This window comes from Nothoprocta perdicaria, unplaced genomic scaffold, assembly GCF_003342845.1.
Source record: "Nothoprocta perdicaria isolate Ctin4 unplaced genomic scaffold, notPer1 scaffold_28, whole genome shotgun sequence".
Lineage (NCBI taxonomy): Eukaryota > Metazoa > Chordata > Aves > Tinamiformes > Tinamidae > Nothoprocta > Nothoprocta perdicaria.
The window spans coordinates 4,083,172-4,110,696 of record NW_020455510.1 but is presented as its reverse complement, the minus strand read 5'-3'; the positions used below and the strand labels follow the sequence as shown (position 1 = coordinate 4,110,696).

Sequence of the window (27,525 nt, the reverse complement as noted above, 5' to 3'; positions counted from 1 at the left end):
ATGGATATGTTTCGTAGCTGTGACAGCTTAATTTACTATTTCATCTTTAAAAACAGGATTGTTCTTATACGCCTTCCTTAATGACATATCATCTTAATATATTCTGCTTTTCAAGTTTTCTTATTCAGGATTTCCTGAAAAAATGGAATTACAGGATCCTTAAGGTTGGAGAGGCGCTTTAGAGATCACCTGCACACGCAGGGTCACCTAGAGCCCGTGGCACAGGGCTGCGTCCAAGCCGGTTGTGAAGATCTCCCCTGCATTTTATCAGACGTTTAACAGACAGACAAAAAAAAAAAAAAAAAAAAAAAAAAAAAAAAAAAAAAAAGATAAATATCAATTTCTAAGACAGTTACAAAGTTGTTCTTGCAGCTTAGAGAAATTCAAAAATATGAGAAATAATTGGAATATAGGGCACTGCATCAATGTTGGTTCTGTTGAATGTGACAGATATTTGGAGAGAATATTTTCTTAATTGAACAGATTTAGCATGGAATAATTTCCAGGCAAAGGTTAACATTTGAAAATGTCAGTACCCAAAACCAGGCATCAAGCTCCATCTCCAGACACACAATTAACCAGGGCGCAATTCCCACCCGCGCATCTGCGCCACTCGCTCGGGCCGCTGGAGCCCCCGGCCGCCGCGGCGCCCAGGCAGCTCGGCTGCCGCCGCTGCCGCTGCCGCCGCCGCTGCCGCCGCCGCCGCGCATGTGCGCGGGGCCGCCCCAGCGCCGCCGCCCCCGCACCGGCCTCGCCCCCCTCTACACCCCCCCCTTTTTTTTTTTTCTTTTTTTTTTTTAACTTCACAAAGTAGAAAGGAGAAGAAAATAAACATTGAGAATTGTTGTGAAAGCCAGTATTTTAAGGAGTCAAGGCAGTTTTTTTTTCTTTTGGGTTGTGGCTAACATATTAAAGTATGCTTGGCATGTGCAAGTAAATACTCATTTGTTTGAAGCCATCTGTCTTACACAAAGTGCTAAGGAAATAACAAAGGTTTTCGTCCTTCTTTCTCCTCTGTCAAATATAGATTTTTGCCACTGTTACCACCCATGCAGATCCATGCAGTGCTAGAAACATCACCCAGACACCTACAGCAACCGCCTTCATTTTTAATAATAATCCATTTTATTTATCTACAGTGGTATTCCAACCAGCCATACTACAGCCAGCAGGCCTCTGCAAGCGCCTGCTTTTATGAAGACGCAGAAAGCTACTACACGTACATGACAAATGTAGAAGCAAGCAGCTGGCTGAAAAATCTTTCTTTGCCGAGCATTGTCATGCTAGTGTTTCTGTACATCTCCCAAGAGTTTCTTTAGCTGTACCATGTGATAGATCACTACTGCTATTTTCTACCCCTGCAGCAAAACCTAGTATTTCATCGTAAACAAATAGTGTTAACACTTGTGATGCTTAATGTTTTGTCAGTTTGCTCAGCTAGTGTGAAGAAAATTCAAACACTTCCAGGCCTTGTTTAATGCTGTCAGACTGCGCTAAGTGGAGGAGACCTCCCGAACGGATGATTGTGTGTGCTGTGCTTACATCATCTGCTGAAAAATTAAGAGTAGAAACTCTTGTGTCTCTTAAAACAGGCAGCACCTCGCTGGTAAAACCCTTTTTTTCCCCCCACCCGGAACAAGGGAACCTTTTTCTTCCCAAGAAGCTCATAAGCAACACACAGATTTCTTAGCTACTATTCTATTTCTTAGAATGGTTTCCTCAGTATTCCTGTGCATAATCGCTCCCCAACCCCTGCATATCTGCTTTATGTTTTCATATACCAATCCATTCACTATCTAACCAAGTAGAAAAGCTTCTTAAAACCTAAATATGTCACCCATATTTATATCTTTGAACATCTTACACACATTTGGGGGGGGCCTGGGGGAAGGGAATAAGAGGGCTGAACAAGAAATTATGCTAAAAATGAAATATTTTGCAAAATACAGACTCCTTTTTCTTTTCCTGAGACCTGTCTATTCACAATAAAGATTTAGCTTTGTCAGAAAAATTACTAATCCCTAGTAGATCATCTAATTGCAATAGCTTATATTTACTTTAATACACATCTGTCATCTTAGGAAAAAACGATATGAAGTTGATGCAGCATTTCCACTCTGCAGACCGACACAAGGAGCTTTACCCAAGGTCCTTGGAGAAGTAAGCCTGAAGCTGTCTCTTCAATTCTGAAAGGTGTTTGAGATTCAAACCATGAAATCATTCAAACCTTGAGAACATCAGGTTCAATGTATTTCACAGGTACCTAATGCCTCTGGACATGGCCTATGATATTCCCAGTGTCCTCGAGCTCTTCGCCCAGAAGGTCGCAGGTTCCCATAGATCCCATGTGCTGGCTCCCATGCAGCTGGCTCAGACCCCACGCTGCATTTGCAAATGGCAGAAAACTATTTTTAAGCAACTGAATCAAGCCAGAGATCATAACCTGCTGCATCTCTCATTTTCTAACTAACCCAGACCCATACATGATATGTAAGACAGCAGATTGCTGGACAGAAGGAATTCTCATTCTTGACATCATAGATCTGAGGATGATAGAGTGTGCAAAATATCGTTTGGGGTTGTGTTTATTTTATTTATTTTTAAGTTCGATTGGCTATTTTTGGAACAATTTGCCACAGATTGCACTGCAATAGTCTAGCTGTAAGTGTAGCCCATGAAAATAAATAAATAAACACATACAGCATCATCTTTCACTTTTTTTTCCTTTCCCCAAGCTACAGCTAAAAAATCTGAAATTTTTTACCAAAAAATCAATGGTATCTTTAATAACACTATGATAATGTTCACAACTACCTAATCAGGACAATGCACCAACTGATCTAACATGGTTATATCAAGGAGGAAGATGGGGCTAAAATGCTTCATCCTATATGCCATTCTTTTTTCACTCACTATTGATTTTCTTACAAATACCTCAAATTAAAATATTTAAGCCATCTGTCCTCCATTCTAGCTATTACTGAGCTGGCAGTGGGAAGAAAGGGTGGGGAGTTATAAATAGGCTTTTGTTGCTATTAGTTAGCAACAAAGAATTATTCTCCCCATGCAGAACAAGCCAAAAAATATGGGAAAAAAAATGATGTGCTGTAAAATATGCCCTCGTGAGCTACCTATCCTTACTGGCAAGCATGCAACAAGCTCCATGCAACAGCCATCTCTGTCGACCCCAGATGCAGGAGTTAGCACCTTCATTTGTATACTTACAGCATAGATTGCCTAGCCAAAAAATTGCAATGCCTCCTTTGTTCTTTTGAATCCTGCAAAAGTGACATTTTGTGCCCATTAATCTAAAAAACAGGCATGAAATTCAGCCAGTACTTGAGCTTATCACCCACAAAACTATTTCTCACCAGCAACAGCTCTAGCAGCCACACTCTGTATAGCTCATATTTGATGCTTTTCAAATGCAGTAAAACAAGAGAAAGGCTGACCTGGGAGGATTTAAAAAAAAAAAAAAAAAAAAAAAAATCTCTCTTCTGAGAAGCTGCACTTTTAAAAATTTTCCACCACCATTCAGCTCTACTTTACACGTCACTATGTATTATACATCAGTTTAATTTTGGTTAATGTTTTCTATGTTTTGTATTATAAGAAATTAATTTCATCAGAGTAAAGGCAACAAACTTGTTCTCTGCAGGACAGGGGGGAAAATATGAAAAGGTGGGGAAAAAAAGGTATTTTAGCTGAAACATTTAACTGAAACAAGCACACAGAGGCAGAACAGGCAAGTGCAATGAGTTCTGAAAATAATTGTTGCTAACTCAGATTAACAGATTAATCTTTTTCTCTCATATCCCAGTTATTTAGGTTCAAACAGATTTTTATTATTTGAATTACGATATGAAATAACCTTTCCCCAGTAACCTCCTTGTGTTAGTCAAGTCTGTCTCAGGCATACAAAAATACAGAATATGAGGAAGAGAAACAAAATGAAGCCTTCAAATTGCAAAGTATCTGCACTAGACCAGTATGGATAAACAGGAGACTCGCGTCAAGTTCTCTGTCATGGCTGAAGTTTCAGAACAGTATTGCAACTAAGTGAAAAATTTATTTCGTGAACGTGCCGATTCCCAAACCAATAACCTCTGCACCACTTACAACTCCTCTGCATCCCTTGAAACACCTTGACTTGGTGAAGGGGAAAAATAAGTACGTTCTGCAAGGTACTTATGGATACATACAAGCGTATGGCTTATGGATACTTACATCATATGACTTGATGGCAACTAGGTGCTAATTAATTTAAGATGGAAGCAGACTAGTAACTCCTACAATTGTAGGGAGTAACTCCCTACAATTAATAGGGAGAGTCCATTTGGCAGCCTCTGAAAGGTTTAAGTTGAAAATTCAAAGTTCTCAAATCTCTATCTAATCTGATTTACAGGTTAAGTAAAATTTAGATGCAATTAATCACCATTTTTGTCATTAAAACATGCCCTTTCACATTCATAATAAATTGTTACAATAGGAGTTGACCAGTTAGGTAAAATATTTGTTAAACTAAAGACTAAAAGTTTTCCAAGATAAAAAAGCAAAAAATTATTGCACAGACAAATTGAATTTCTAGTTTCCCGATAGACTTCAGTTTGTATGCTATTCTTATGCTTCAAAATGATTTCTAAACAGTCTTGGACATCCCTTTACATAACATTGTCAGTTCAAACCAGATTTATTTGTCCAATGAAGTATGTCTTATCAGAACATTCATTACCCTTTTTGAGCATTGTGGAGTCAAGGATCAGAAAGCAATTTTCCTTCTTTCCTGTTCTCAAAACTATAATTTTTTTAGTGAGGTTAAGCAGCACTTTTTCAAATTCTCTGCGCTTGATGTGTCATCTGGCGATGAGTCAAGCTTGTTATGCTGGAACACTGAATATAAGAATGGTCCGGCACTTTGAAAACTTTGTAAAGGAACGCTTTTTTGTTTCTATAGGGAATCTGAAATACACTCTTTTTATTTGAAGATGTCATGGCCATCCCCATTAATAAAAGGTGTTGAATTGGTTGACTCTTTAATATTCATACTGCTTCCATGGCTGCATTGGCTAACTAATTTTGTTTTCAAAGACTTTCACATCAACATGAACAGACTGGAATTTCTTTGCATTTTTAGAAACATCTGTTCTACATGTCACTGTGCAATATAGCTATATATTTACTGTAAAAGAAATTAAGGTGTTACTTTCTTGCCAAGAATGTAAGCGCGTACAGGACATTACTATTTTTGACGTACTGCAGATGGAGTGTTTTAAAAGGGACAGTTCAGCCTTTGCAGTCATGTGTAATGGATGCATATACATCCTCTAGATAAAAACAACTCTATCAAATAAATGTTTAGTCTGCCTTTCTGCATTTCACTGAATCTTTCTTAAAGCAGCTGGTTTCTAGTTCACATAAAACTACTACTGATAATTGAGCTATGAGTTTCGCCAGCAGTGCCCTAAACTTGACTCTTTTTTCCACTGCTGATGAACTCGGACCTTTCTTTACATTAAGAGAGTTCAAATTCCCACGTCTGAACTCTCAGGGACATATTCCAATGGGAGAGTGATAGGCTGGATAAGGGGCACCTTTTACACCTCGCACAGAGAAGTTGTGCCATTGTGCAAAAACGGGGCAAAAAAGAAAGCAGGAGCATGAAAACCCTTGTAGCGGTTACAACTTTTAGCTACAGCATTTGTCATTTCAAAATCTCTTACATCCTCTAGTATCTCACAAAGTATAAAAGAACACCCAAGCAAACTGGAAGAGCTCAGGAAAGCGCTCCGGCATTGGCACATTTGGAGACTTTGGGAGAGCAGGGGGAGGGGAACATTTGACTGTCTCTCCAGCTACTCGTGTCACTGTTAAAGATAAGGCAGCAGTGAAAACGTTATTTTTATTCTTGCCTGTTCCCTCTTCTAATTCCTCAGACTCTCCCGCTTTCAACTGAACAGTCTTTCATTGGACATTTTTGTTCTTGGAGTGCTCAAACTGCAAAAGTCAGACTTCACATTTTTACTTTTACTCACTTGTTAAAACTGTCACTCAAAAGAACCTGTCTGTATTGTATCACATCAACTGAATATCAGCTGAATTGTTGGAAGAAACAGTCCACAATATCATGGAAGAACCAAACAAAAAAAACCTTAAGATCTTAAGTTTTCCATTTTTTCCTCTTATTCTGCTCAATTGCTTCACCAATTTTGTCCTGTCTATAAATTGAACAAAATTGCACATAGCTACTGTAGTACAATAAGTAGCTCTCTTGACTCCTGTATAACAGGGAAATTGTAAAAATGAAAGGGGAATCCCTCAGTATGGACATTCCCTGTATTCATTCAGTGCTGTGGGTATTTCAAACAGGCAAAAGAGCAACCCCGATTCACATCCTGGGTCCGACCCCCCGAAAGCGAAGGTCTGTCGTTGGTTTAGCACACGCTTGTTCTCAGGTGACTGATCGTTCTCCCCGAGCGTGCTGCGGTTCAGGCAGCGGAGTGGTCTCGCAGATCTTTTCAGATGAATCTCAACTAGAAGTTGCACTTCCAGAGCTGGTCTGAAGTCTGGACCTGCTGAGTGGCGGCAGCAGGCCCTCAGCAGCAGCAGTTTCACTCTGTAGAGCTGTCCCTTACCGTATACTTGCCAGTACAGAGGTTGCCTACCTGCCTGTACGCGAGAGCTTTATGTGAGCATGCCCTGCGATCTCTCTTGCTGTCACGCTCTCCCCAAGAGCAGCGGAGGCTGCTCAAGCCAGCCCAAGGCATTCTCTCCTTTCAGCACTGCACAGCCTGTCTCTGCAGTCCTCACAGCCTTTAGGAGCCCGAGTTGCTGCAAAATAAAACTAAGCCCAACTAAATCACATTGCACAGAACTCTGGCCGGCCCTCAATTCAGAAACAAAATACTCTGCTTACGTCACTGATATGTGGAAAAACAGATGTTTGAACTGACAGGTTTTTTACTTTTGTTCTTCTTCCAACAAATAATGAGTTAGTGTAGATGCTTTTTCACATTGAGAAGAACAAAGCAAAATTAAGTGGTATTGAACATCAAAACATTACTTTTGTTAAACAGCAGCCTGTTTAGATCCTTGTTGAAAGCTCATCTGAACTACTGGAAGCTCCTTGAGTTTGCAGAAGCATTTTTAAGCAGGTAAAATATTAGGCACTTAAGCTGCCAGGAATTTCCCATGAGCAAAATAGAATGGGAAGGAAAGAAGTTTCTTCTGAACCCAGGACAGGCCAACTTGAAATTTCACACTACAGACAGGCAAAAATTACATGTTTTTTCCCTACATTCTTCATCTATCAACTCTAAATAATAATACTTTTGATTATAAATATATTTTGTTCTGTTTTTCTTTCAAAACATAATTTGTAGTTTTGTTTACATATAATCCTAGAAGTACTTTAGAAGTGCAATTTTAAGCACGCAGATGTCCCTTCTAAAAAGTCATTTAATTGCATGTGTGTACACCGATAATTTTCACCGTTCGGATGTATACCATCCCTAAGTACAAAAACAATCATAGTATTTAGGCCTAATTTATTAGTTGAACAGTTGCACAAATTATCTATTTGTATTTTAAATTAGTCTTTTTTTTTTTCCTAGATCATGGGTAATATTTCATCAGTTGATTAGGATAGATGAACATTAAAATTCAGGAATTTCTGGATGCATGCCTGTTACCTTTAACTAGTTACTGCTGACAAAAATCTGAGCAGCATTGAAAAACCGCAAAGACCTACACAGCAATAAAAATATTCTGCACTGTGTTTTAATTCAACTCACTGTCTTGGTAAATGCAAACAGGAAAAGTGAAATACAGCATTATCCATTTTATCAGGGTTAATTTTAGAGTTTTATCTACAAAGGTTACAAGTCATTTAAGGAAAAGAAGTGTCATGGTATGAGGGTACAGCATTATGGCTTTCCTCAGCTATGCCGTACTGGCTTCAGTACCTATTAAATATTTAAACTTGTATACATATATTAAAAGATTGACAGAGCAGCAGAGCACAGAAATGCAGCACTTTTGGTGTAAGGATTTCAGATCCAATACAGGACATGAATGCAAGGTAACTGAGTATGTATGAATCATCCTGCTAAGATGCTGCAAATGTTCAAAGGGTTAAGGATGGCAATTCACAATTTGTTGCTATGTGCAGCAAGGATAAAAATCTCCTGAACCTCCCCCCCTTAAGAGGTGAAAGGTGGTCTGAGCCAAAACGCACATACTGACGTCCAACCTTTCCCCAGAGAATCAATGATGTTTTTTTGTGTGTGATCAATGTAATATTCCACAGCTAAATTTAGGGACTCTGCATCCTATGAAAATGGCACCTCACTATGACTAATTAGCAATAAAGAACTGTGGTTATCTACAGGTTTAATTATTTAATCTCCAAGGTTTTGATTAACTTTAATCTTTTTAGTAAAGACAAAAAAAGTATATAAAACGCATTTCTAGGGTTGTTTATTCAGAAGGGATTCTGTAATTTTCCCTAGTCAGCTTGTAAGATTACACCATCTTTGCTGTTAGCTCCCCTCACCCAAGCAACATGCAGTGTGAGACAGACTGCTAATAAACCTGCTTTTCTGTGACTGTGTGCTTTTTGGCTACATCAGAAACTATGCCTACATAACTTCTCCGTTTTTCACTTTGGAATATTACAGACATTTCAGTAACATGTAGCGAGCTTAAGATTCCATATTTCATTATGAAGTGGTACAAGCAAGCTGGAAAGTTAAAGGCAGCTCTCTTTAGCCACAGTGAGAAAACCTATTTCAGGCATATTTTATAAACCAAACAAATCTTTACCCCACAGGTGCGCTCCCTCTTACCTACCGGCACTCTATCTGCATGGTTACCAGTCCCAGGGTGATACTCCCTGGTTCCACCGAAGTTCGAGGGATTTTTGCCTGATATTAGCGTGGCCAGATTTTGCTTTTAATAATTCATTCAGCACACAGGCTGCAGTATTTGCAAGGACACGATGGTTGGGTACAAAGCAAAGGATGCAATGGGAAACAGACACTTTCCACAAGAACTTTCCCCAGGAGCTGAACATCACTGTAAGCCCCAGTTTCTCCAAGCATTCTTTCTAGATTCATACACATATGTCATTACTCTGCCTAAATGAGCAATATAGAAATAAGTGAAGATTTAAAGGAAAAAAATAGACCTGGAACAAGGAGTTCCCAGTTCTGACATCAGGTTGCTCCAAAACCACCAGAAACAAACCCCTTATGGCTCAATTTAAAAACATTACTAAGAAAAATAAGCACATAAAGAGATTTTTGAGAGTCTTGCACTTTGTTACATGGCAGAAACAACCCTGGGAAGTGATGCTTTTTAAAATATAGTTTGCTATTTTTTTTTCCCTTTCGCCTCATTCCCCCATCTGTCAAAAGGAAAATGGTGCACTATGAAACAAATTCTTCAATATTTGTCCTGTTCAACTTATTCATTAACGACCTGGATGAAGGGCTGGAGTGCTCCCTCAGCAAGTCTGCCAATGATAGCAAACTGGGAGGAGTAGCTGATAGCCCTGAGGGCTGTGCTGCCATCCAGAGGGACCTGGACAGACTGGACGACTGGGCGGTAAGAAACCTCATGAAGTTCAACAGGGGCAAGTGCAGGGTCCTGCACTTGTGCAGGAATAAACCCAGGCACCAGGACAGGCTGGGGACTGACATTGTGGAGAGCAGCTCTGTAGAGATGGACCTGGGTGTCATGGGGGACGATAAGTTGACCATGAGGCAGCAGTGTGCCCTGGTGGCCAAGAAGGCCAACGGGATCCTGGGGTGCATTAAGAAGAGCGTCTCCAGCAGGTCGAGGGAAGTGATCATCCCCCTCTACTCAGCCCTGGTGAGGCCACATCTGGAGACTGTGTCCAGTTCTGGGCTCTCCAGTACCAGAGGGATGTGGAGCTGCTGGAGAGAGTCCAGCGCAGGGCTACCAGGATGATCAGGGGCCTGGAACATCTGCCCTATGAGCAAAGGCTGAGGGAGCTGGGCCTGTTCAGCCTGGGGAAGAGGAGGCTGAGGGGGGACCTGATCAGCGTGTATAAATACCTCAAGGGAGGCAGTGAGGAGGAGGGGGTGGCCTCTTTTCAGTGGTGGCCAGCGACAGGACTAGAGGAAACGGCCACAAGCTAAGGCACCAAAAGTTCCACAGGAACTTAAGGAAACATTTCTTGACAGTGAGGGTGACAGAGCCCTGGAACAGGCTGCCCAGAGAGGTTGTGGAGTCTCCTTCTTTGGAGATCTTTAAAACCCGCTTGGACGCAGCCCTGTGCCACGTGCTCTAGGTGATCCTGTGTGAGCAGGGGGGTTGGACTCGATGACCTCTGAGGTCCCTTCCAACCTTAATCATTCTATGATTCTATGATTGTGTATGGTTCCCAGCAGTATGACTATTTAATCTATTTATCTAGAATTTACATTATCAAGCTGAAGTTCATAGCACGCAAGCTTTAGATGATGTAGGCACTTACTTTGAAATAAGATTAAACTTATATTCAAGTGCGCTCAAGTGCGCTTCCCTATTTAGGTAGGGAGAAGCCTACATAAGAAGATAAAACACATTCTTGAAAAACAATGAACTTGTACATAGGAAAAATGACACTTGTCTAAACAACCCTTTCACAGAAGTTCCACCTGGATGGTGTCAGGACACCCTTGTCAGTCAGGCAGCTGTTACCTCCCAAGACTGAGAAGTCACCCAGCATAATCATTAAACCAAGTGGCAAAGTAGATTGGTCAGCAGAAACATTCACAAGTTAGCACCATGTGGAGAACTCAGCTATAAGTCAGACCATAAACCAGTTGTTCTAAATAAAGGTAAGATATTGAGCAGTCAGTACAGCAGCCTGTACTCCATGTAATGGCATACACCCAGTAATTTACCATGCCTGGTCCACTGTTATGGACCAGGGCCTGATACCATCATCCTGCATCATAAGAGATGCACACACCTCCAGCTATAATATATACTCCTTTACTGTATTTCATATTAGATATGCAGAGTCTTAGTAAATATTTATACTGGCACAAAAATATAGATCTCAATCTCATCAAGTAAGCATAAAGCAGAAAAGCGCCGAAAAAGAATAATGGCATCATTTTTTCCCTTTGAGACAGGCAAATAAACAAAGAAATCAAATCTCTTTATAGACCGTTAACCTCAGCCTTGCCCAAAGAAGGCAAAAGACAAAGCTGTCACAATGAACAATCCTGTCTAATCTCTGCTGAAAAGCGAGGACTCAGTTTTCACTAACTTCTCCATGGGCTGCTTTCACAGAAAGACAGACTCCAGATGCCATCATTTTTCTAGAAACAAAGGTTTTGGGGCCATTGTATAACCATATGGTCTTCTAGTGGAAAAATAGAGCAATTCACCATTTTTCCCCTCATACAAACAGATAAAAAGAGTTCTGACTTATTGCATGGAGCAAGAATATGTGCAGTCATCTCTTCTACAGTATTTTTTTTTTCCTTCCATTAAATATTAAAACAAACTCTAGTGACTGGAAGGCAGGAAAACCTCTATTCCTAGGGGAGGGTAAATAATACCTGTGAATGACACTACCTCCAAGGAGTTATAGATTACTGTAAACTGTTGATTATCATGTAGTAAAGGGATCTTTTATTTTGCTTGGGTATGTATAGTGGTTTCATGTGTTAAAATCCTATAAATCACCTATACATAGAATGGGATATGGTTGAATTTTAAGTCATGCCCAGACATTTCTAATTGAGACTGTCAGTCACTGCAAAATTATCTGCTGAACAGATGCATCCCAGCAATGTTCTATTCAAAAGCAACTCCCTCACTCCCTTTAAAAATATACTTAAGACCCTTACGTGGCCCTTTACAGTTGTTCCCAAAACAGGAAAGTTGGAGACTAAGAGTTAGCATGACAGAGGAAAGGGATGGAACTTTAGTTTGGGAGATCCTCAACTGCTCAAGAAATGAACTAACAGATTCAGCTGTATTCAAACAAAACAAGACAAAGGCCTGTAGCAGACCTACCAGGACCTGTACAGTTGAAAGACTGCAAGCAGCACGTTCATTCAGATAATTGGCTGAAGAATTTGTAGCTGTAGTTGGTCTCTTCTCATCTATGGTTCTTGCCTTAGGCAATGATAACAACTGAAATAAAGAAAGCAAAATTAAGTAAACTATAAATCTTGCGTGCAATTTTTTTTTCAGGTGTTTACTCATTTACTGGCCTTGAAACCCCCAAAGGCTAGCTGATTATTTCCAGTAACACTCCACTCCAAATCAGTGATGCAGAGAAACTCCAACTATACAGCGTTTGAATTTGGAATAAATTATTCCACATTTTCAATGTTTTATGAATAAAATAGTCCAAGCATTATCCATTTATGCTCAGTATTTTTTAAGCAGTTTGAGTCTATTTCAAGTAACAGGTGATATGCTAAGGGGAAAAAAACATGTTAAGTGTGAGCATACTCTGTTTTTTCAGATGACTTTTATATTCCTGACAAAGAATAGGCAGCTTTCAAAGTATGTGTTGTATCTGTACAGTTAAAGATCCTGTTGCCCTTTGGAAACTTGATATATTTGAAGCAAAACTGAAATATGCAGGCTGAAAACAGAAGAAACTGCTAAGGAGTGGAAAACTGAAGCACAGCAGGATCAGGTAACTTCCCAGGTCTCGTATGAGAAGTTTACAAAACAAGTGGAGCACATATACTCTCCTCCTTTTTGGTCTTCTCTTTCAGTCAACAGACAGTATGTCAGGATCTATTCATGCAATGGGAGGATGTATTTTTTTGGTCCTTGCAGGTCAGCTTTTTTTTTTTTTTTTTTTTTTTTTTTTTTCGGTCTATGTAGTCTTGAGCACTCACTCTTTGACCCGTGCTTCCATACACTGCTAATGAGGAAAATCAGTCATGAAAATAGATGAGATGTTGGAACAAAACCAATTGCACTTTCACCCCTGGGTGATACAATCCACTCTTCCTTTATTCGGATTAGTTCCTCTAAATGCATTCCAATTCCATTTAACAGATTCAATGGAAAACTTCCTCACTCTTGCATAAACAATACTTTTAAACAAAGACAATCGCATTTATTTTTCCTTTAAGACAAATTTTTTCCCTATTGTGCATAATGTTTCTAGAAGATGGACTTCAGACTTGCTTTTAAAAACTTTGAAGAGAAAAATAAAATGACAGTCTTAAACATCAGGGATGTAGCCACATGAAGGAGTAGTAGCCAGGAAAGTTTCATGGAATCATCTGTTTCCTGACTCGGAGCTCAAATTTATGTTTCCATGGAAGGTAAGAGTCTAAAAACACAGAGAATTGAATTTTTCCTCTGTTATTCTCAGGAATATCCTTTCCCAGTATGCTTTAGAGCAGGCACATAAAGTTCTGGGGCACCCTGAAGTATCAATACAGCACTCGCATGCGTGCAAAACCGAAGCATCTTTGCTGTGACAACCCACTTGCCCCCTACTTCAGCATCTCCATTCCTGTCACAGACCCCACGGGCGCTACCCTGACACCATCCACTCGCCTGACACACAGAAGACTTTGCTGAACATTCTTTGCCTGAAGGCACAAACAGGGCTGAACGCAGGGAATGTGGCCTGTACCTGTGCCATTCTGTTCACATAAGGAAACTGGTTACTGACCAAAAGTTATTTGTGGCTTCCAGTAGGGAACTGCAGTTCCATGTTAACACCACATGATTACTTGCTCCTTGCTTTATTAGCTGTTGATACTAACAATATATGTATTGACTGGCATATCACAGTTCTGCCCTCTGAGAGCATCCGTAACTGTGCTGTAAATAAATTAAATGAAATGCAAATACAAAAAAAAAAAATTGTTTGTCAAAGACTGCTAACAAATGCTCTGTTATTACTTCTGACACTCCAGGCAACCAGAGTGTGAAGCTGGTAAGAAGTCAAGCAAGCTCTTGACGTCAGTTATTCCTCATTTGGAGCAATTTTAGACAATTTTTGACTTATGTTCATGTGCTGATCATTGATTAAGCCACAGGAGTGTTTCCTCTGGCACTTCCTTGCCCTTATTACTATAAACAGTATGGTACTTTTCCAAACCAGTTAGTTTCAGACTCTGTGTATGGCTTACTAACAAATGCACCATTATATTCTTTGTTTTCATTAATACCTGGAAGACAGCTATTTTCTGACAAGCTCTAGATCTCCAAAACACTCACAATTATTGTCAATAAATTATATATTTCTTAGTCTTATTTGAACATTAGAATCTGTGCACAGATCATAAATCAGAATATAACATATAACAGAATGATCAAGTTGTGTATTCTCCATGTAGGTATACATTACTCACTTGGCATTTCCAATTAAATGAATATGTTCACTTAAAATAAATATTAAGGAAAAAATAGCAGACATACAGACCTATCAGGCAAGCAGCATATTTACTGCTGTAACTAAGGGTCTTCTGTTATAGAAGATGTTATAAGAAACCACTGATGTCTGCTTTCATTCTCATAACATGCATGGTGATTTTAGATTGAATTAATTTCTTTCAGTGTCTTTCATTAAAAGCAAAGGGAGGCTCCATTTCACAGATTAATAACTTGCAGGTTATTATTACAGCCTTGTTCAGTGAATACTGCATGCATGTACCTGGATTTTACGTTTGTTCATAATATAAAACCCAGTAATATGGATTCATATTTTCTTATCAGTCTTTCTGCACCGTTCTGAAAAGCCATTGGTGTTTCTCACTACCAACTACTAACATCCCTAAGCTGGCCAAGGCTCAGAATTTTCCAGGATAGGGCCATGGAAATCCATGATGCAGCTCATTGAAAGCATTGTGAAAAGTTTTTTGCAAACATCTGAGGAGACTGCAACTACTGAACATGCACTGTACTCAAGATGCCTTATACTCCATTGAAGCTAACTTGGCAAGTGAGAAGATAGTAAAATGATGCACCATATGATGTGAAGGAAAAACATACCAAGAGACACAGCTAGGAGGAATGTTGATCCTTTCCCTAAGTACAGTCAGAAACAGTTCATCTTGCAGGTTAGGACTGCTTTGCATGGCTGGGAGCAGACGCTCGGCCTCTGAGGAAGGACAGGCCTTGGGGAAGTCTCCAAGTGTGAGGTGGAAGGAGGCAGAAGACAGACAGCTCATTCCCAGGTCTATTTCCTCCGTCCTCAGGAAAAAACACTTGAAACTGTCCGCTCTCTTTATTGAGCATGTGAAATAATTCACCTTTTTTAATCCGACCACCTCAGGAACTATTCGAAGCAGAAGTTGAGGGCAGTACAGTGCAGCAGCCCACACTACTCCGTGATAGCACAGCAGCAGTTACATCTTTCAATAGCCAGGTCACACAACACAACAGTCAGACTGCTACCAGCTGGACTGAGCCTTTCAGCAGGAGGACCAGTCCTGAGCACAGCAGTGGTTACATTCACTCATTTTCATTTTTCGCTAGTGTTTCCTGCTTCTCTCAGCTTTGTTTTAAGTTGGAATAAGAAGCAGCTACCTTTAAGCTTCTTCATACATCTTTTCTAGCACTAGTAGAAGCATTATGTAGTAGTTAAAAGACTGGTCAGGGTGTGCATCGTGAGAGCAATTATTACTGGTTCTGAATCTTGGATTCACAATATTACAGCCTATTATTTTTCCCCTTTCTCTCAGATATCTGGGGCAATTTGGGTAATAAGAACTATCATTTACCCATTTGGGCAGCACCAGTTCCCCTCAATCCCAATAACAGTTTTGCTGTTTCTTCCTAAGAGGCAAAGTGCATACTAGCCAGCTGCTGTAGAGATGAACAAACTGAAGAGATCAACATATTCAGAGTGCTGTTTAATGACCCTATAAGAGCTGACATTCTCTTTTGCAAATACTGGTATGCCATCTCCCTTCCAGCCCCCTGTAAGTGTCAAATGAACTTCATAGAAAACCAAACCAAAAAGCTCTGGGAGAACTCAAAGAATTGGAACACAATTACAAAGACATTAGAGCATTTCCAGCAGAAGAGCTAGCAGTTTGAAATTCTCCTTTAAGAAAGCCAGCTTTTCCCTACTCTTATTCTACTACTCCTAAATAAGGTCCTTATGGTTCTTCTGCTCTGCCTATTTAAATCACCATTCCTGCTTCAGGAAGAAAAGCAAAATTATAAGATAAAAGATCAAGGTGTGCAACTGGATAGTCTTTGAAATGGCTGGGAGTCCCAGCAGCACAGCAGGAGGTTTCTCTGCACGGAGCACCTCCCTCTTCCATGCTCCTCACCTCCTTCGGCTGCTCCAAGACACTTTTCTCTCAAAGTGCTGAGCTCTGCCCATTGATAAGCAGGGCGCTAATTCCAGCCTACCAAATAAAAACAGGATCAAATTACTTATTAAACCAACACATGTGGAGAGGTCTTTTGACCTCTGTCTCCCTCCCCAGTTTTTTTTTTTTTTTTTTTTTTTTTTTAATAAATGCAGGTGAACTACAAAACGGGGTGGGCTAGCAACTCCTATTTTAACACACAGAGTAAAGAGAGTACCCAGACAAGCAGCTTGTGGTAGGACTAGAGTCTCCTTCAATGCCATAATTCATAGTAATTAGGGTTTAGTGGTGGGTTTACAGAAAATTGAAGGCTTCTCTTCCACCCTCACCCCAAACTCACTCTAATACCCCAAATAATACTTTATGTACAGCTAAGCAAACGATCATATAAAACTCACTGAAGGCAATATCACAGTTTAAGAGAATTACTATTAGCATGCAGTGCTACTCCCACACCAGCAGCTGGTAAGGCCTGAGAAAAGCATAAACAAACTAATTAGACACAGAAAAATCTTCAGTTTAATGATGCTCATCCATGCATTGCACCATCCTCTTTGATGAGCAAGGCAAATGGGAATCCACATAATTTCTCTAACATGCATACAACCTCTGCACCCATGACCTTCACCTATGTAGCAGGCTACTTGTACGTCTACCTAGGCCTGGTTAACACAAGCATATCCTGGCTACCCCATTAACTGGGCAGCCTTCCAAAGCAAGTCTTCCCCTCCCGCCCCACAACCATTTGTAAGAGCTGCAGCAGACTAAAAATTCTCCAAGGAGTGTGTAGGAGCTTGTGTTACCTCTATAATAATACTCTGATTGTGAAGTTTTCAGTAGCTGTAATGGAATCTTGAAGACAAGTCATTGTACAAAGTGAGAGGACTTATTAAATTTTAATTTCAGTATTTCTACTGCTGTTTTCACAAAACTCGCAGTGCTGTGTGTACTCCCTGGCATGTATGCAAGTCTGCTACCAGACTTCCAGCTAGAAGAGCAAAAATTCGCACATAACTATTTAATTCATTGTGCTGGGGAGAAAAGGGGAAAGAAGCGCCCCACAGCACCTGGAAGATGCCTGTTCACAAGACAGCCAAGCTCATCAGCAACTGCATGCACAGTTTGAGTCCACTTATTTCTGGTTATCAGACTTCATTCCTTTCACAGGAATGTAGAGATGAATGTACACTCATTTGGTTCATCTCAATCTTTTCCTTGTCCATTTCACAAATAATGCAAGAGGCATAGCTCAAATTTGGAAGGCCCACTGCTTCAGCAGCTATGTAAGACTTCATTCCTCCCCCAACAAAATACTTATTTGCCTTTCAACTAAAAGGAGAAAGAAAGAATTGGTTTTCAAAACTAGCTGAGATGTAATCATCTTCTGAGATGTGCTTTTAATTTAGAGGCAGGATGTCCTCTGAATGCATACTTTAACGACATAAGTATCGCAGATATTAGTATCAGGAACAATCTATCAAATTTTGCAAAAGTGAAGAGATTAAGAATCAAAAGCAAATTAGTTTGAAGTAAACTTAGTGGCAATGAACAGTCAAGCATTTCTGCCAGCCACGAGGTCTCTTAAACAGAGAGATCAAGTCAGAATCATATTTTCCTCTTGCGCATCTAGGAACTACCTTTTTACTGTCTTAGATATAAAAAACAACTTACTAATAAACTTCTCCACACTGAATTTTGCAATAATATTAGAATCTACTTCTCAACTGTTTTGTAGAATCACTGAAATTAAAGCAAATGAAATATTTTAAATTTGATAAAACTTTACATACACATGATTTCAAGACATACAAAACTTTGAAAGCCTTGGCAAAGAACAGAAAATAATACTACAGACAGCTACTCTTTTCTGCATGTGTCCTTAATGATCACACAAACATGGAGGAAAATAAGTATGTAAGCCCTAATAATCTATATCTCATCAACAGCTTCAATCAGGAAGAATTTCCCCACAGCACAGAAATAGCACTGATTTATGTCAAGTACTGGACCACTCTTTGATCAAGAGCTATGAAGCTAGGCTGAGTATTCTACTATGTACTAGCAGCATCATTCCTCTTGAATCAACTGAAAAAAGAAATACACACAAAACAAGTCAAAACCTTAGGTACCCACTACCTTTAGCTGATACTCTCGGACTATTTGCAAGAGATGCTTTTTTCCTCCTTTCTCTCTGCACTTTTCCTTCTAAGCAGGACATGATACTGCAACTATTTGGAGGAGTTCCAGGAAGAGGGGTGCCTTAATACAGAGCTGAGATGCAGGATGAGGAAGGATTACAGACAACAGGGTACACTATGCCCATAGGCTGACTTCAGAAGGATATCTGGCTCCTACAGCACATGCCCTTTTACTGCTGCTCCCTACTACCCACTCTAATGAGTAAGTTACTTACTCTCTTCACCTTTATAGATCCTGCTTCATGCCAGGAGAATAGTGCTGAGAATATATTAATTACAGCAATGTGCCATATTAACACAAGGATTTTTATCTATCCCCACTTACATTGTTACTCAGTGATTCTGTACATCAGTGAATCTGTACATCAATTTAACACATATTTCATGTTTTGTAAAGGAGAATATCACTTTTTTCTCTTTGTATTACGTATTATGTCATGCTAATTCCAATGAAAAGCAGTATACAAATGCAAAATGATGCTTTAGCAGCTGCTTACACCTATAGAGATTCTAAAATAAATGATAATTTAAAAAAAAAAAAAACAGATTTTGACACTGCCGAGATACTCCCATTTGAGGCAAAGAAATAGTTCTCATCCCTCCTCTTCCACACTGTTAACCAGCTGGCAGTGCATGGCATTTGCATTGCTCCAATGGCTACAGAGCAGGACATCTGGGAATTGGAACCTTACTCTTATTCAGGATGCAAGGGAAAATATTTTGAAGTACCTCTGCTTCTTGGACCATTAAAACAACCCAACATCTTGGAGTGAGAGAAAAGAGCTCCACAGGCTGGGCGAAGACCCACTACCACATGCCACAGCTTCATCTGCAGTTCACAGTAAAATACTAAGCACCCTTTCATCTGAATTAGAACAGAGGCCCCAAAAGAAGGAAACAAATTAACTTTTACCACAAGATTGTCACTCATCAATACATTTGGTATAGTATTTTGATTTCGGATATTTATATCATATTCTGCTGCAAAAGTGTATCAGGCAACAACAGAATAGACTGCAATTGTTAAATTCTATTGCGAGTTTGTTGCCTTGGAAATAAACCCCATAGTCTACAAAACACATAAGACAAGTAATATATGTGTTTTGCTGCAAGGATGTTCAAGCCCTTCTTCTTAATAGGCACACAGCTCCTTGCACGTAGCTTGCTAGCTGGCTCCTGCCTCCATTTATTTTGCATAACTTTTGCAAAAAAATTTTACCAAATATCATATAGGATTACAGATCTTTAGAGATTACCATCATTTTGCATGGATCTCATGAAACATTGCCAGTTCTTCATGCTCATATTCCAAAATAAATTATATAGAGGCAGTGTCAACATCATTTTCATTGATGAAACCTACTTAAAAACCTACAACATAGTAGGTTAACTCCACACAGTTAAATCTCAACCTACCCAACATAAAAAGAGATGAAGAAAGAAATACCAGGAAAAGTTGAAGTCAATGAAAGTGTGACTCACTATTATATAACGAGCAAGTTGGGTACGTTCTGATATTTTAAGCTGTAAAAGAGATAGGTTGAGGGGGGAAGAGAGCACAAAAGTGGGAGTCAATAGAGGAACCAAGGTAGACTAAGCGGGTATGTAAAAGTTAAGGAGAAGTAATAGGAACTTATATGTTGTCTTAAGTCATGTTTTCTTTCATCTCAGGTAGAGTCTCTTAAAAAATGTTAATTCTGTTTTCATCCCAAGGGATGAGGTATCTATTTGAACCATATTGGCATAATCAATTTTCACTAGGTAGATATTAGGCAACTTCTAGGTAACTTTGACAAACTTCTTCCATTCATAGAAGACACAGCTGGGTAGAAATTAGTCTCTAAAAATACTTTCACACAACCTGCTTGTTTTCTAGTCACTGTCTTCTTATGTTATGCTCATTCCATCTGTCAATAGATATGAGTCACACATTCGACCTTTCAGTTTCACTTGCGCACATAAATTTCTTCCAATTTCCTGTGAAACAAACACTTTTAACTCTTTGGAGGCTTATGCTTTGCACAGAGGGCATGCTAGAGTGGTAAGACTAGAAGCAAGCTACATTAGCAGTCCAGCCCACTTTACCTCACCAAAACAAGGGTCTCTTCGTGTTGCTGATCACTCCTTTGCTCCGCCCCTCCCACTGAAAAACTAATAAAATACATAAAACTCCAGTTAAAAAAATAAAATAAAAGCACAGTCTAACTATATTTTCAAAGAAAGCTAAATGGCACAGAAACAGACACAAGCCACTCCTGACATTACCAAGCATGATCAGGAGATTCATGAAGGAATGCTATCATTTTACCATTTTTACATCTGAAGTAGGCAACATTTGGTTCAGAGATAACTTAAAAATATAAAGTCTTGCGTTTCCAACTGCTACCCACTGACATAAATCATGATATCTTCGTCAGCAGATCCTTTTTTTTTCCCCTCCCCAAACACCACAAACAAGTTTCTGCACAAAGCAGGAAAACAACCATAACACAGAACACAGTGAGATCTGAAAGCTAAACTGCTATTCTGGGCTTTGAGAGTATACTGTCTTCCTCTTTCTTTAGGTCATAGTACCCAACTGAATTTAATCTTTCAGGGAACTTTCTAGACAAAGGATACTCAGAACTAAAGAGATGAAGGCTCAACATGCCCGGCTTGTTGGCAGACAGGGCTCGCTTCATGCCTCAAAGAGCAGCCTAGGAGCAAGATGCTTTGACAGGGCAGGAGCCTCGCAGCCTGCCTCAGTTAAGCAATAAAACAGCAACGGAGGGGCTCCAGTTTGGCCTTGTGGTTCCCTCGCACACTGTTCCAGGCTCAAGCCAAGTTTGTCCCAGCAAAACTACTGGAACTATCTAAGCTATGTCCCTTGGCTGCTAATAACAGAGCTTTTCCCCCAAAAAGTGGGCAAGTGAAACGTAAATATTAGGGTATAGCCTGTAATGTACATTTTCATAGAAGACCAACACCCAGGCATAGTTTTCAGGCATTTAATTTTTTTTTTTTCTGGAGTTTTAAAAGTTTATGAGCTCAAGAGCACCTGAAACTGAAGTTAAATAAGAAGGTTGAGCATCATCCTCATTTTTATAGTCTTTTTGAGTTCTGCTTCTCCTACTAAGAATGAAATCCCAACTCTTACATCTTACCAATATATGCTCTGCATCACTTTTTTGATAATAATTCAATAAATGAATCCAAGATGGCATGGTAGTTGCATGTAGGTGGCCTTTTTGTTAAAATTTTTCTTCTTTCTTATAAAGAACACACACTCAAAGGATCAATTTTACTTTCATGATATATCCCTGTCAACATAAGAAAGTCAACTAAAGAAAGCAGAACTTTCAAGTAGGACTAAGATTACTGGCAAAACAGCAATCTTGCACATGGGTACCTAAAGAGAAGAAATAAAAAAAGACCATAGATGGACACTACCAGAAATAAAGCCTAAAATTAGCAATATTTGCCCATGGAGGGTTTTGTTTGTTTGTTTTTAAGTGCCAAAAGCATAAAAGCTGCATTTGTATGCTAATATTTTCATCATTATCTATCTATAGGATAAATGAAGATTTCAGTTCTTCAGGTTCTTCACATTCATTAGTTCAGATAAACACTTCCCATTGGCACACAGTTAGCTGATAGTAACACCTACTGTGAAAATATTAAAAAAAAAAAATCAAAAAAAGAGCAGCAGCAAAGGAAAAATAAATCTGTTGAATTACGGCTCTGATTTACCAGGCAGCTTTTCCATGTCACATCTAGTCTTTGGAAAACATTTTGATACGTGGTCCATTTACAGATCTATAAAACTACGAGTGCTTTTTCAGTCTTCAAATCTCTTGAAATGTCTTCCTCAGTTTCCAAAACTTTAAATGGGCATTACTGCTCAAGCCCTCCATCACTAACGTTGACTGTATTTAGAATATGGCTGTCAGAAAATGTGCATGACGACACAGCAACCTAGCCAGACAGCATTTCTGAAGTCATACTTTACTATTTGGTATAAGAGCAAATATTCATGTTATTTATTTGCATGACTAGATTTTTATTTTATATATCAGGCAGAGAAAAGAAGAATGGAAGAACCCAAACACTTTCATAGTATAGATTAAAGCATAAAAGTCAAGATGAAGATTTTCAAATAAGTGCTTCACAGACTTTTTTCCATTTTTCAAATTTCACGTGTTAATATTGAAATTGACTTAAGATACCTTGACCCTGGCTTAGGACTAATTTCAAATACAATCAGAAAGTACTTTATATGTTTTAATTTAATCCAAAAATCAGTTTTAGTCAGTAGTCTTTAAATTTAAACCAGTTAAGAGTAAATATATGTTGTAAGGATTTGACTTAATCAGTTCCTTTAGCTATTAGTAAAACCCAAAAAGAACACCTCAAGTAGAACAAATCAGAGAATCAAAGGCTGTTCTGAATAAAAGTTCTTTCAGAGGTTTCTTCATGAAAATGCAAGTGTACTTTCTACAGTGCCATTAAGAATATGAATTTTTTACTTCAGGTTCTTTACCACATATATAGTTGATCCAGATGACTACTCATACTAGATAGAAATATTGCAGCAAATATGTAGAGGTCAAAAGAAATGATCTTTTATTATGATCTGATAAATTCTAATCAGAGAACACAAAATATGTCAGTGGTCTCTTGGCTTGAAATTCTCATCAGATGCAACGATATTAACATATGCCTTTAACTCCGTAACTGGAGCTAGAAGATTATTTTCCCATTCAAAGGTATATCATCCTACAGTGCTCTCTATTTGCATTCATTTCTACAAAAGGGCCAAAAGAAAACAAACAGGATTGTGTATTCGTTCTTTCCTGACTACTCCTTAATGGTTAGAATATACTGCTGTTTCTGGACGAGTTCTAACTGCAGGTATCTGGGGTTTTTTTGATTGAAAACGACAAGGAAGATTTTGATCAAAGTATTCAGACAGCAAGAAATTTCAGTTTTCCACTTTCTGCAGGTTGTTCTGGAATCTTAACTTTAACCAAGTAATGCAGAATGGGAATAGAGAGTCTATGATTTAGCATACCAATATGCCTAGATATCTTCATCTGTATGCTTGTCAGTATTTTACAGCCAGAAGCTGCATTAAAATTGATGAAAGACAATGTAACTTCTGTTGGATGATTCTATGCATCTTTGAGTTGACAAAACAACGCAGCATTCCTAATTTTTATTCACATGAAAGTTTCCCGTCTTCCTTGTTTTATTTAATGAGATGCCATTGCTCTAAGTAACCTGATTTCCTGTTTCGATGTAGCTTCACTATTTCTCTTAGCTCTTTGCACACTGCAAACACTCCTAGCCCTTAAGCTACTATTAATCACAGGTTAGTCATTGTTAATTGCTAAAATAAAAGGGCACCTTTAAAAAGCAGGCCACCTTTAAAATGTTTCAAGCCAGATGGTTTTAGGATAAGTCCCAAAAATCAGAGAGGATTTCAAAAAAGCTACATATTACCTAAAAGCAGTTACTTTCCTGCTCAATTACTATAGACACCAGACAGTGTTGGACTTTGTGCTTGATATATGTGTATAGGTGCAGTGTGGAGTGGGAGGGTCATATGCATGATTGTGTGGGATGTAGAAAGGTTGTGTTGTGGGTTTGGGTGGTTGTAGTTTTTCTGGATGGCTTCATTGCACAGGAAAGACAGTTGATCTTTGGTGCTAATTAAGCCTCAGGGAACAATTTGCTGAGGTATTTGGACAAAATCTGGATGAGAGCAAAAAGAGGAATTTTAATGTTTCAATTCCAAACAGGAGCATAGAGATTCCAAAATTCAGCAATTCCAGTGTAGGAGCTGAACAATTACAAAATCCAAGAATGCCCAGCTCTTCACTGAAGGTTACAGGCATTCACATTACCTTGCAGGACCAACATAGTTTTAATGCAGGTCCATTGCTGCATTAAAATAATTTAAATCAACTGCATTGCTTCATCGGAGTATCACAGAATCCTCTTCTGTCTATTAGGATCACATTCAGGAGTTTATTAGTGTATATGTTGCAAATTATACCAAGTAGTTTTTCCCTCATCACTATACATGTCTCTCTTCTTTCTTAAAATACCTTTCAAAAAATGAAAGAATCAAGCTTTCTCCACCAAATAAGTTACTGTATGACTATTTTGTTTCATCAGTGACAGCCCTCTCTATAACAGCGCTGAAAGCAGCGCCTTCATACGTTCATGCGAGTGTCTCGGAGATGGACTACTAACACACAGAATGCCTGATCTTTCACCTAAATGCGAATTTAGGCGATACCCATTTCTTCTTCTAAGTCATAACTTAAAGAACTGGGAACAGATAAAAGGAGGCAAGATAAAGGCAACAGCTTATTTCTTTACTCAAAGAAAGTGGCAAGCTGGGAGGCTCTCTAGGGACCAAGGCAAAACTGGCCACAGTTCCCTCCAGAGAGCATGAAGTCAGGCAGCGCAGAAACACAAAGGGCTTAAGTGAGAGGGGACAAGAACTAAATGCATCTTGGCTAACCTGGCTTGGAGAGGGAAGAGATGCCTTGAAGATCAGCTACCTGATCAAAAGCTGAGAGAGAAGCAGAGCAAAGGATTGAGATATAAACACAACTGACTCTGTTATGGACTTGTTCAGCATAAGAGCAGAGAAAGAGAACTGTGATGAATCATCTGAGGGCAGGCAGGAGAGAGGCAAATATATAGAGATTCATGCTTTTGGGCCACCTTTTTGCTTGAATAACATTTTCTTACACTGCAGATGAAAAGCAATCTCTTTGTTTGCCAACGATACTCATTGCCAACAAGTCTCAATATCTTGCAGCCCACAGAAATCCAACTTTTTTCTTTTTTTCTGAAGCAAGGCTTATTTATAGGACAATACCAGTGAAATTTTTCCTCCTTCTTTTTCCCCCTCTGTCTCAAAATCAAACATCTCTCCCCATTTGGATTTCCAAATTGTATATATAGATTAAAAAAAAGTTCAACTATAATAGATACATTTTATAAACTGACATTTTCCAGTGCACCACTCTTCTGTTATAGTATTTTCTCTTTAAAAAAAGTTTTTCCATTTTTTATTATTTTGCATTATCAGCTCCTTCCTACCTCCCCTGTCCCTTGGAGACAACTTCAAACAACATCTCTGCTTCTAAGTTTCTGCCATTCCAACACCTCTTGCTTCCTCACAGCCTTTTGCTCTCAATTAATGCCTTTTGCTCTCAATTTGTGCTCCTTCCCACACCTCCTGGGTGTTCTCCTCCTCTTCCCTGTTTCCTCCTGCTCTTATAAATTGCTACCAGCTTTCGTAGAAGCAGCTTCTCTTTGTTCCTCCAAGGAGCAATGCAAGCAAGCAACCATCTGGGCTTAGGAAAACTCAGGCCTCTTCTCACAGGCTGAAAGGCCATAGTAACCACCCTAACTGCTTTTTCAAGACAGCAGTAGGCTCCAAGTTTGGTACTGAAATAACACTTCTTTTGGGCAAACCACAGCTGGTGCATTCTGAATCAAGAATAACTAAATGCTTTAATTACCAATTAATCTACATGCTTAAATAACAATATATTTTACTTTTAAACAAGTCACCCTTAAATATAGTGTTCTGTGCAGAAATCCTCATCACTTTGGTAAATGCTAATGGCTGGATCCAAAATAGTTTCTTTATGCCTAATGCAAGAAGCTAATCTCAAATATTCCCAAATATATCAGTGTGTCAAATAAAACCATAGTTGGAGGATTGTGCTGTGAACACCAGAGACCACAGTGTGTCTGGCCAGCACTGCACAAGAATGTGGTAACAGCTTTGCCCTCAGGAACCAAAGGCTCTCAGACTATGGAAACTCCAGTTTCAAAAGGGAAGAAAAAAATAAGTCTCTCAAGTATGCAAGAGGTGACTCACTAGGATGCTTAAAGGATCTACATTCAATTAAAATTAATTCAAAATGAATTATCCAAGGACTTGCTATTAAATCTATCTTTAATCACAGACTACGTTTAGGATGAGGCACTATCTGTTATGCAGTAAAGAAGCTAAATTCTTTTGTCAAAGGAAGGGATTGATGCAGTCCTGCCCATGAAGAAACCACATAAACTTAAGTGGTGAACTGTCTTTCACTGGGCATCCTCACACAGCCCAGCCCCAGAAGACTTCCCTCCTCCCAAAACAAATATTAATCAGAAAATAAGGTAAAATTAGTTTAGGGCTTCAGCAATAAAGACAGGGGTAGCGATAGTGTTCTGAAGTGGAAGACCAACAGAGCTCATAAAGCCATGAGAAGAAGATTTGGTTACTCTAGGTATCTTTATGAATTAATCTCATTCTGTGTCAAAGCTTTGCATAAGACTCTCATGCCACCAAAGTTGTACTTTATAGCTTCAAATGGTCCCAAATTATTGGCAGCTTTCTATACAAAGAGAAACAGTAATTCAAACACAGTCTATTCAAAGGATACAAAGTTCTTTAAATCCATGTTTAAGATCTTAACAAATATTTATGACAATTTGCCTCCTTCCACACATCAAAAGTAACAAAGATGAACAAAATAACACAAAAACATCAGACAAGTTAAGAAAGTTTATCAAAAAAGCTCGCCAAAAATGCCCGTTCAGTTCCTAGAGCATAGATTCAATAGTTCAAATGCATTTAAAGTTCAGGACAATCCACGTGATTTAAGACACCAAAGTAACTAGGAAATGTATAAGGCATTTTCATACATCCTGCTGTGGGTCTGCAATTCTCTTTTTCTACCCTCTTCCAGCAAGATATCATTTCTTCTTTAAAAGTCCAGATTCTAAACACAATTTGGGTAAAAGACCTGAGTTTTAACATCATGGCTTATATACAGCTGAATGCTTGTGAGCTTGCTTACAGCAAGCAAGCCTTGGTGGTACAGATGAAAATGAATTATTTGCAATTAGGCCTGATAAAAGCATAATTAGCACTATTGCTACAGTTAGAGCACTGTTTGGGTTCAGTGCATCAGAGATTGACAACATGATGTACCAAGGCCTAG

The 27,525-nt window shown here is 39.0% G+C and overlaps 1 long non-coding RNA gene across 1 annotated transcript in view; it reads right to left on the bottom strand.

Annotated features, from left to right (window-relative positions):
• Positions 1 to 219: 219 nt before the first annotated feature.
• Positions 220 to 27,525, bottom strand: part of LOC112948892 — a 36,766-nt gene continuing 9,460 nt past the window's right edge. Inside the window, exons 2-3 of the long non-coding RNA XR_003249721.1 lie at positions 12,037 to 12,156; positions 220 to 257 (exon numbers count right to left, since the gene is read on the bottom strand). This is a non-coding gene — a long non-coding RNA (uncharacterized LOC112948892). The remainder of the gene's footprint in view (positions 258 to 12,036; positions 12,157 to 27,525) is intronic.